Raw genomic sequence first — 11,515 nt, forward strand, 5'->3', positions numbered from 1 at the left:
TATTATTATTATTATTATTATTATTATTATTATTATTATTATTATTATTATTATTATTATTATTATTATTATTATTATTATTCAGATACTTGGTTATTAATGTTAATTAATTTTACCATCTAGCTTCTTATGCTTCTTCCCTCCTACTCTTTATATCATTCACATATTAGAAGTGACATTATTATTATTATTATTATTCAGATACTTGGTTATTAATGTTAATTAACTTCACCGTCTAGCTTCTTATGCTTCTTCTCTCCAACTCTTTATATCAGTCACGTAATGGTGAAACATTTCCATAATATTCTCAGGCACTGATAAAATCACTCTAACTGCATTAGAATCACCAATAACCGGCAAAAACATGCACCAATATTTCATATTCAAAGAACCCGCATACAAAGGTTTCCCTTCTCCAAAATCAATATCTGTCAATCCTAATTTGCTCCATTGAGTTATTCTCAAAATTATAGAACTATCAAGCTTTATTGTTTTATCCTTATGTATATCAATCACTGACTTAACATACTCCTCATTCACACTAGCTTTGGCTTGTTGCACAAGCTTCACACAATGGTCTAGGTTATTAGCAACCACTAAATCCTTCACAGTGCTCTTTGCACAAGCCAGCACAATTCCATTCCCATAGTATCCTTTTGGAATTTTCATCTTATTTCGAAAATCAACAGGAAAACTAAGCTTCACACTACAGGATGAGGGCAAGTTACATGCTTTAACCTTTGAGCGCCAAATGTGTGCTGCTATAACTTTGAAGCTTGTGATGTGTTTGAATGGTATTGTCATACATTGTTTCTTTAAGCATAGAATCTCGTGTTCCCCAAAGTTGAATAACATGGTGACAGATGATTCAAGATTAAAATGTGTTGGATTTTTTGTGTATATTTGGTGAGGGAAGTTTATTTGTGGGGATTCTTGAATTTTCAATATTTTTCGGTTATGAAAGGGTGTAATTTTCAATTTGCTAAAGGGTTTTCTAGTAAGTTCAGACGAAGCATTCAAAAATTGTGAAGCGCCAATACCATCACACAAGCTATGGTTGATCGATGCGCACAAGATCATTCCCCCACAACGAAGATTAGTCACCTAAAATAATTATATTTTTAAAATATTGGCGAAGAAGACACAAACAAATAGAAAGAAAAATATAGTTGGGTGTATGCGTATGCGCGCACTTGCATGCATGTGTGTGCGCGTGCCTGCATATGTGTTACCAATCAAATTGAAAGTCATAAGATTAAATTATATAATGATCTAACCTGGATTATAAGAGGAGTAATATCTATAAGATTTTGAACTTTCACATTATGGAACTTGTTCCATGAGCTATTAGGTATCATAGAAGATGCGAGTAATTCTTCAATAGTAATATTCATTGAAGCTTCAGCAAATAAAGCACCTTCTCCATTGCAATCTATCACTAACTTGTTCTCATCCTCAGTGCTGGTCCTTAACCTCCCAGCTAAAGGGTAATAATCCACTAAAACTCTTGAAAGGAAGACTTTAAGGAATCCATCTCCAAAGATTTCTTGAAGAAACAAAGGTAATAGGGAGAAATCCTCATGTACATTGCATCATCAAGATTGGTGAGATAGAGAGAGTGATTTGGAGTTGGTATACATGGAGTTATAATCATATTGGTGGCACATGATATTGACAATCGGGGAGTTCAATGGAAGTTGTCATATTTTCTTATGATTTATATAAATCAATAGTTGATGTCTATATATGAAAACAAAGAGGGCCAATGAAGCAATAGAAGAAACATATCTTCTATTTATAGATGGGAATAAGAAAAGAAGGTATATATTTATAAATGTAATGTATTGACCCATAATAAAATAAAAATAAATAAATTATGCATTGTAAAATAAAACTTAGAGTTATTTTAATTTTTTTTTTGTAAATGTGAATGATTGTGTAGAGCAATAATTTTTTAAAGTTATGTGAGTTGAATGAAATAAAGGATAAAATCATATATCTTCACAATAAGTTTGTTTATATCATTAAATAATCTAGGGTTAATGGTCCACTAGTGTACCACATTGTAGGTAGTTCAACATACATGCCCCCTAATTTAAGGATTCTTTTACCAATTGTGTATAATCCTAAAGGGTAAACTAACTATTTTGATGTGTAAATTTTAAAACATATCAATTGTAAATAAACTTAATGTTACTATTATCAATTTGTTTAATTCTTATAATTCAATTAATAAAGTATTATATTAGAAAAATAAAAATAAAAAAATTGAAATTTTGTTTGACCTGAAACAAAGAAACAAAATGTCCCAACAATATTGAAATAATGTGTGAGACGAAATAATGTGTGAGACGAGATGATTTAAATTAATCAATAAATAAATAGGGTAAATAAATAAAACTCACAAGGACTTGTTATTTTAGTTTGGTGTCATAGTCTAGAGAAGAGTAGCCAAATATAAAGAAAATTCAATAATAATAATAAATAGTCAATAGTACACGACAATACGAGACCTCTTCACTTCCATTCAAACATTGTCTCAAGTGTTTATAAGTCTTCGGTTATAAGAACGTGATAAACTCCACAAAAAAAAAATCACAACCCTGTCTCTTATCAATTGTAGAAAATAAGATAAGTCATAATTTGACAAAACCAAGACACGTTGTGTTTCTTCATCAGCAAAACATCCGTGACAAATTCTTATTATATTTATATATATATATATATATATATATATATATATATATATATATATATATATATATATATATATATATATATATCACCGACTGTTTGGTTGGTAGAAGTTTTATCAATTTTTTTTGGGCTTAATTGCAATTTTAGTCCCCCTATTATTCTTTTTTTTGGATTTTGGTCCTCCTATTTTAAAATCCGGAATTTTAGTCCCTGTATTTTAGTTTTTTGAGGATTTTGGTCCCCCTGCAAATTCGAAGACAATTTTAAATGAAATGACGCACACATTGATGATATGTCAGTGTTAGTTTAGCATTGAAATGTTCAAAAATAACTAATTTTATTTAAGATTTATGTTGAACATGTCATCAATGTGAGTTCCATTTCATTAAAAATTGCATTCGGATTTGCAAGGGAACCAAAATCCTCAAAAAACTAAAATAAAGGGACTAAAATTCCAAATTTTAAAATAGGAGGACCAAAACTCAAAAAAATGAATAATAGATGGACCAAAATTGCAATTAAGCCTTTTTTTTTTGATAAAATTTGTCAAAAATATCATAAATTATCTTTTTAAACAATTTCATAAATCAATACTTATCATATATTTCATTATGCAATTTCTTAAGTTAGTTGAATGAAACAAAGGATAAATTCTTTCCATCTCCCCATAAGCTAGTTTATATCTATCATTAATTAATCAACTATTAATGGTCCATTGGTGTACCATATTGTAGGTTGGGCAACTTACATGGCCCATAATTTAAGTTTTTTAAGCTTTATCGTATGCAGCTCCAACAGAATAAACTAACTATATCATTTTCAAATGCTTTTTGGGTGTCTGTGTTGGGTTGGTTGGGGATTTCATGTGTTGCAAGGGATTGCTTATAGATCACCTATTGCGTACTATCGAGGCTTTAAAAGAAAAAGTGTCATTAAAAAAGATTTTTGGTGGTGTGATTAGCAATTTGTTGTGTTTTGTGCATATCAAGAAATGCGGTTATTTTTAAGAAAGAGATGTAGAATATGAATGACGACCTGGTACATAGTGTCAAATTGTTAGCTTAATTTTGACATGTTATTAGAATTAAATCTAAAAATGTAGAGATTATTATCTTTGATGCAAATATCCCAAGAATTTTTTTTGTAAACTTCCAATTGTAATTGGGTGGATACCCTTATACTTTGCTTATAAAAAAAACTATATCCTTATAAAAAATTGTAAAATATATCAATCACAAATAAATATAATATTACTATCATCAACTGGTATAATTCTTATAATTCAAATATCAAAATATTATAATTAAAACAAAAATAAAAAATAACAGCGAATAAATCAAGTCTCGTAGATTCTAAAAATATATGAAACTTAATTAAATTATAAATAAAGATCACTTACATATGAAATGTGATAACATTTAAAAAAAATTAACAATTTTATTTAAACACGTTGTATACAAACAATCGAGTTTAGTTATTTTTGTTTTAGGACAAATTTTTTTATTATCTCGCCCAAAAGACGAGAAATACTTGCATGAAAACGAAAATATGAAGAAAATTTATATTTTTAGAAACAATTAATAAAATAAGCAAAAATTTAAATTTATTTAAAATTGAATTTTGTTTTTAATTAAAATTATGGAATTGGTTGTGATAATGAAAAAGAAACATAACTTTATTTTTATTTTGGGTCTGTTTGGTAAAAATAGCGGTTGACTGATAAGCTAGCTGATAGCTTATAGCTTATGACTGATGTCTGATGACTGATGACTTATAGCTTATAACTGATGGTTGAGACTGATAGCTTATAAGCTCATTGAAGTATTTGGTAAAATTAGTGGTTCAATTAACTTATAAATGTAAAATGACATAAAAGATATTTTATATATAATTATTATTTTTTAAATTAAAATAAATTATAAGGGTTAAAAATGGATTTTAATTGAAATAATAAGGATAAAAAAGGAAGAAAAAGTAATAAGTTATAAGACATAAGCTAAAACGCTATTTGAAACAGCGTCTAGAAAATAAGCTATAAGCTAGTAAAATAAGCTATAAGCTCGTGATGAAAAGACCGTTACCAAACGCGTCTAAATAATCATATGAGCTTATAAGACATAAGACATAAGCTATAAGCTTGAAAACATGTCTTACCAAACAGAGTCAAATGTAACTAATGAAAAAATTATAATTAGTTATGTGTAAGATAATGTGTTATGTTTGTGTTTATCTAAAAAAAAAATTTAAAAACTATTTTTTATATGTGTGAAAATATGCTAAGGGTCTGTTTGGTAAAACTAGCGGTGAACTTATAAGCTAGATGATAGCTTATAGCTTATGGCTAATGACTTATAGCTCATAGCTGAATGTTGAGACTAATAGCTGATAAGCTAATTGAAGTGTTTGGTAAAATTAGCGGTTCAACTAACTTATAAATGTAAAATGACATAAAATTTATTTAATACATAATTATTTCATTTTAAATTAAAATAAATTATAAAGGATAAAAGTGGATTTTGTTAAAATAATATGGATAAAAAAGGAAGAAAAAATGATAAGTTATAAGCTAAAATGCTATTTGAAATAGCGTCTGAAAAATAAGTTATAAGCTAGCAAAATAAGCTATAAGCTCGTGATGACTAGACCGTTATCAAACAGATCTAAATTGTCATTTGAGCTTATAAGCTATAAACCATAAACTATAAGCTCAAAAATTTGTCTTAACAAGCAGACTCTATGGTTTCCGCTATCGGGCCACCCACCGTTTATTTCCATGCTCTAATTGTCTAGTCCTGGGTGTGAGGGGGTGTGTTAAGAGTCTCACATCGGATAATATATAGTCTGAACATGTCCTTATAAGTGGGGGTAATTCTCACCCTACAAGCTGGTTTTGTAGGGTTGAGTTAGGCCCAACCACATTTCTTAACATGGTATCAGAGCCTCGCTTAAGATCCGGTGGGCCACCTTCTATGGTTTCCTCTATCGGGCCACCCATCGTTTATTTCCACGCTCCAGTTGTCTAGTCCTGGGCGTGAGGGGGTGTGTTAAGAGTCTCACATCGGACAATATATGGTCTGAACATGTCCTTATAAGTGGGGGCAATCCTCACCCTACAAGCTGGTTTTGTTGGGTTGAGTTAGGCCCAACCACATTTCTTAACATGGTATCAGAGCCTCGTTTAAGATCCGGTAGGACACCTTCTATGGTTTCCTCTATCGGGCCACCCATCGTTTATTTCTACGCTCCAGTTGTCTAGTCTTGGGCGTGAGGGGGTGTGTTAAGAGTCTCACATCGGATAATATATGATCTGAACATGTCCTTTTAAGTGGAGCAATCTTCACCCTACAAGCCGGTTTTGTAGGGTTGAGTTAGGCCTAACCACACTTCTTAACACAATATAATCACATTGATACTTTCATTAGTTACAAAAGTTAATTATATTTAAGTCAATTTTCATGACTGATATTTTGAAAGACTAATAATTAGGCAACAAAATAGTCGAGGATACCACTCCAACTCAACATTATGATGGATAATCAATTATAAGATAACTTAAAAACTCAAAGATTAATTATGAGTTGGAAGTGGTCGGTTTCCAAAGAACCGTGTCGGAATCACGGCCAGGAAAGGGGTCGGCCTGCTGCTGCAGTGCAGCAAAGAAAGCTACAACAAAGAAAGCAGCAGCACTGCTGAACCGTGCTCCAAAATGGGCATGAACGGGATACCAAAATCATTCCAAAGCCAAGCCCCATCTATCCACCCTCCCATACCGGCAATGGAGACATCCTGTAAAAGGGAAATAGCAAAAAGAGAAGGAAACAACGTCTTAATAATACCCTCTTCCAACCAATTAGAGAGTTATAGGTCAAATAAATTTGCAAATGATACATGGTTAGAATTGTGATTAAATTCTGAACATTTTTCTCTTTTACATTTTTGTAAATGATTGCATTTTGGTGTTGATGATTTTTTGAAAATATAAGAAACGAAGGTTGAAGATGAAATGGGAAATTCATTTTTTGAAACTTAGTTTATTTTATCTTTATTGCAATGCCTATGTTAAATGACTTAATCGTGTAGCTCAGTTGGTTGTGTGTGAATGTGTGAAGTGTGAGTTCAGGGGCGTGGGTTCGATCCACAACTTTTACACTTTTAATTATTTCATTTTTGTTTTCACAGTTTACCAAAGGAATTACTATATTATAATGCGCTTGAGCCTTATGATCAAACATAAGCAGTTGGCCTAATGGCTATGCTTTTAACTTGTGACCTTGAGGGCGTGGGTTCAAACCCTTCCAAGTGCAAAAGCTTATTTTACTTGTTTATTTCACTATTTTATTTAACTTTAACATTTATTTAAAATAGCAAAATAATTTATTTTTGAACCATTTTTTGCACACTACTCACTTAAGTAGTCTAATTTACTAATATAATTTAAAAATATAAAAATATTATCTATTTTATCATAAAAAAATTAAAACAAAAACAAGTCTTTTTATGTTTTAAAAACCTTTAAAAATCATTTCTTTTTAATGTTTTCACCAAGTAAACTCCTATTATTTTTATGTGAATTATTTTAGGGCTAGGTTAAAGTCTCTTTGATGATACTATGTACCCTTAGACCAACTCTCATTTAGGGTTTGGTATTTAATCAATTTTAAAATCAATTAGGTTTAGGTGTGTCTAAAACCCTAATCTTTTAAAACCCTAATTTGAAACCCTTTATCTTTAGCTTCACCATGTTGATATAACTTGTTGCTTTGATCTCTTTTGTCTTTGTACATATACTTGTTGATTTTTATCCTTGTGCATTTGTACTTTATTCATAGTATTGTCATTGTATATATACTTTATTTACTAACACATGCATGAGATAATTATCCATCCATCATCCATCATATTCATCCATATATGAAATGATCCAAAGGTATAAACATCCTTTTTATCCACTATCATTTGAGTTATATACATTGATCTCTTTTTTATACTCACTTGTTTACTTTTGTGACACATGTTATCACACACCCACTTAAGGTATTCATGATTGATTTCTTAAGTTGTTGTTGAAATATCCAAAGGAATGAGAATGGTATTGACTAAAGTTGTCAAGGTACTCAATCTCTCTTCCAAACTCTTTTATCTTTGTGCTTAGTATTGTTAAAGCTTTGCACCCCACTTATTTTGAAAATTGTTTTGTATTGTTAAAGCTCATCCTTTTTTAAAAATCAACCCTTGGTTTTGTATTGTTAAAGCTCAACCAACCTCTTTTATTAAACTCTAGCCTTGTATTGTTAAAGCTTGGTTCCTTTTATAAAACTTGTTAAGTATTTTTAAAGCTTAACATTTTAAAAACACGTTGAGTATTATTAAAGCTCAACACCCAAAAAGATTTTTCCACTTGGCTCTTTTATTTTCCTTTTAAGAGGAACTACAAAAGCTCTGACTTCCTATTGCACTTAAGGGGTGTATGTAGGTCTGAGATGCAATATCTTACCAAATTCACTTTTAAAAACCTTCTTTTCTCATCCCCCACTCTATTTAAACAAAATCAGTTTTAATAACAACAACAATGATAATATTTTCAAAGAGGTTCCTATGGAGTACCATATATGTGATGGGTGCTTAAAACCTTCCCCTTGCATAACAAACCCCTTTACCGAAATCTATGATAATTTTATTAGTTTTTATTTTAAAAACTTTTGTGGATTTTATTCGCTCTTTCTCCCATTTTCTTTGGAAACAACAAAGTGCGGTGGCAACTCTGTTTAAAACATATGAGCTAAGTCAATTTAATGGATTTAGTCTCACAATTTCACTGCTACACATAGGTCTTGTCATACTTTTGGTTCAGTTCAAGACACCCATCAGCGAGGAGGTCTTCCCCACCTAGATAATCTCAGTGGATGGAGCCTCTAACGTCAAAGGAAGCGGCCCCACAATTATGTTAGAATGACCATAGGACTTACTGATGGAGCAATCTTTGAATTTTGAATTTAAGGTTAGTAACGATAAAGCCGAATATAAAGTCCTTATCACCAGCATGACACTCGTCTTAGAAGTAAGCACGTCGACCTTGCAAGCTATAAACTACTCTCAATTGGTGGCGAGATAAGTTTCTCGAAAGTACCAGACAAAGGATTCTCAGCTTATCAGATACTTAAAGAAGGTGTGACTTGTCCGAACATTTTAAAAATTATGAAATAGAGCATGAAACATAACTTCGGGGCAGACCTACTATCCAAGTTGGCTAGCTCGAAGAAAGCAGAATTCAACCACATTATAATACAGGAAAAACTCTTCATACCTAGCACAGAAGCATATGAGGCGATTTCTATCGACATTTCCCCAACTGGAAGTTGGATGGTACCCATAATCCACTATCTGCAGTTAGGAGAATTATCATAAAAAGAGTTAGAAGCAAAAAACAAATTCCGAGCATGCAGCTAAGTACGTCCTTATGTTTGGAAAGCTCTACAAAATAGGAAGGGCTATTCCCATGCTGATATGTTTAGTGGAACACGAGACCGCCTTAGTCTTAGTCAAAGTTCATTAAGGGGCTTATGGCCACCATATTGGTGCCTGAGCCTTGGCCCACAAGCTGTTAAGAGCAGGTTTTTATTGGCTCACTCTAATGAAGAACAACATAGATTTCATCAAAAGGTGTGATAATTTCCAAAGGTGAGTCTTGTACTTTTTACTAATGGGAGTAGATATTTTGAGACCTTTTCCATTTGCTCATGGCCAACTAAAATTCTTGATTGTCAAAGTTGAATACTTCATGAAATGGATAGAAGCAGATGTTGTGTCCAAGATAACGGTAGAAAGAGACTGTCACTTTTATTGGTAAAGGATCATGAGTAAGTTTGATTTACCAAGAGTCATTGTCTCAGAGAGCTGATCATAATTCTCTAGTGCAGCGTAATCAATTTCTGCAATGATATTGGTACAAACTAAATTCGTATTTAACGTTCACCCACAAGCGAATGAATAAACAGAGTCAATCAATAAGGTTATTTTGAAAAGGATGAAAAAGAAACTGAATGATGCCAAAGGTTTGTGGATTGAGCAGTTGCACGAAGTACTATGGTCAAACTACACAACCTCCATTTCTGCATTGGAGAAACTCCTTTTACATTAGCAACGGGTCGGACGCCACGCTTCCCGTCAAAATCGACATGCCAAAGGAATAACTTCAACAAACCCGAATCAAGATTCTAAGAAGCTTTTGACCTAACCCTTTTGATATCTTCCATATTAGAGAATGATAACTAATAAAATCCTTTTTTGAGATAAGTGATTCCCTAACAATCAAGATTCTTACAAAAAGGAGAAAGCTTGTTCTTCAAGGCAAACACGGTCAACAGAGTGACCCTTTTGGCCAAATGATTCTACCATGTAGATTGTGCTTGCAAGATTCAATTCTAGATAGATATTCATCTGATGGGATTGAAATTATTATTCTATCACCCTTTAAGCATGGTTGAGGCAAATGAGATGTGGGAATATGTAAAACATTATTGTTCATGTTTAAAGCTTGTGCGAAGGATTTTTTAGTTTGGAAGAGTTTGAGTTTGATAGATTCAATTTTGAAAAATCATCGAGGCAACCACCAAGGGATTTTGAAAGGAATAATTAGAGGAATGGTGACACACACGGTGGTCGGTTAACCTAGTATGGTGTGAATAATGCAACAATGAACAATGCACGTTTGATCATCAGCGATTAGTTCAACAATTCACTTATCGAATTTAATTTCATGACTCAGTTGAACTAAAGGTTTAGAGTTTGATTGGTGGATTTTTTAAAATATAGAATAATTCTAAGTTTGTTGAAAATAAAATGTGACGACTAAAAGAAATGTGAATGATCAGGCTGACTTTATTTTCCTCAAGTACTATAACTTAACTTTACCAGCATAAATTGTTGTTTATATGATTATTGATTCCTTAGATTGTTTATTCCTAAATCTTTTGTGAATAAAACTTTAATTTTATATGTATCTCTAAGGTCTGTAGTAAATTTGGTATAAAATAATGTTATTTAAACAACACAATAATTTAATAAAAAATATATAACAGTTACTGGTGATCAATTCAGTAAAAGCATTAAGCATAAATGAAAAACAAACCATATATTGATAATGATATTTTGAATGACAAATTTAATTTAGAGCACAAAGATAATTTGGAGTCAAGAACTCATCCCTAACATTACAAAATTTATCTACTCATAGTTCTACAAATGAAAAATTCAAGAAAGTATAAAGATTAAACATGTAAAGATGAATTGCGAAGCTTCAATGCCATAAATCCATTAAACAGTGACTCCTTACGACCTTCTGTGTTTTTTGTCCTCAGGAGCGAGTTACGGTGCCTATTGAAAGCTTGGAAATACAATCCTTCATAAAGTCACAACTTCCCCTTCTTCAGCCCTAAATTTTCAAAGAGTCCCGCGTACATGATGTCGTAGGAGCTTTTGGTTTCTCTAAGGATCCCGGACACATTAAGAAGAATTTTTTGTTCAGGATCCCACATACTCTTTTACTCTCCTAGAATATGAGGGTAAGTCTTTCCATCTCATTGGCCGAGACTTTTCCCTCTTTTTTTGCTTACAACCATCAGCTGGAATAATCTCCTCTTTATGGTTCCTTTAGAGGGGTTATATGCTTTTGGAAGATCACTAGTAATGGATGAAGTGTACTAGCGGTTTCATTTATGGCCTCCTTATTCTTTGTTGCTATTATATTTTCTCCCTTTGCCTCCAGTCACAACCTCAGTAACTTTATTGGGGAATTTTTCTCGACAAGGAGATCGTTTCT

The 11,515-nt window shown here is 31.8% G+C and overlaps 1 pseudogene; it reads right to left on the reverse strand.

Moving 5' to 3' along the window:
• Positions 1-243: 243 nt before the first annotated feature.
• LOC131597801 (fatty alcohol:caffeoyl-CoA acyltransferase-like) lies at positions 244-1,654 on the reverse strand (annotated as a pseudogene).
• Between the last annotated feature and the right edge of the window lie 9,861 nt (positions 1,655-11,515).

The sequence above is a fragment of the Vicia villosa genome, linkage group LG4, assembly GCF_029867415.1.
Source record: "Vicia villosa cultivar HV-30 ecotype Madison, WI linkage group LG4, Vvil1.0, whole genome shotgun sequence".
Lineage (NCBI taxonomy): Eukaryota > Viridiplantae > Streptophyta > Magnoliopsida > Fabales > Fabaceae > Vicia > Vicia villosa.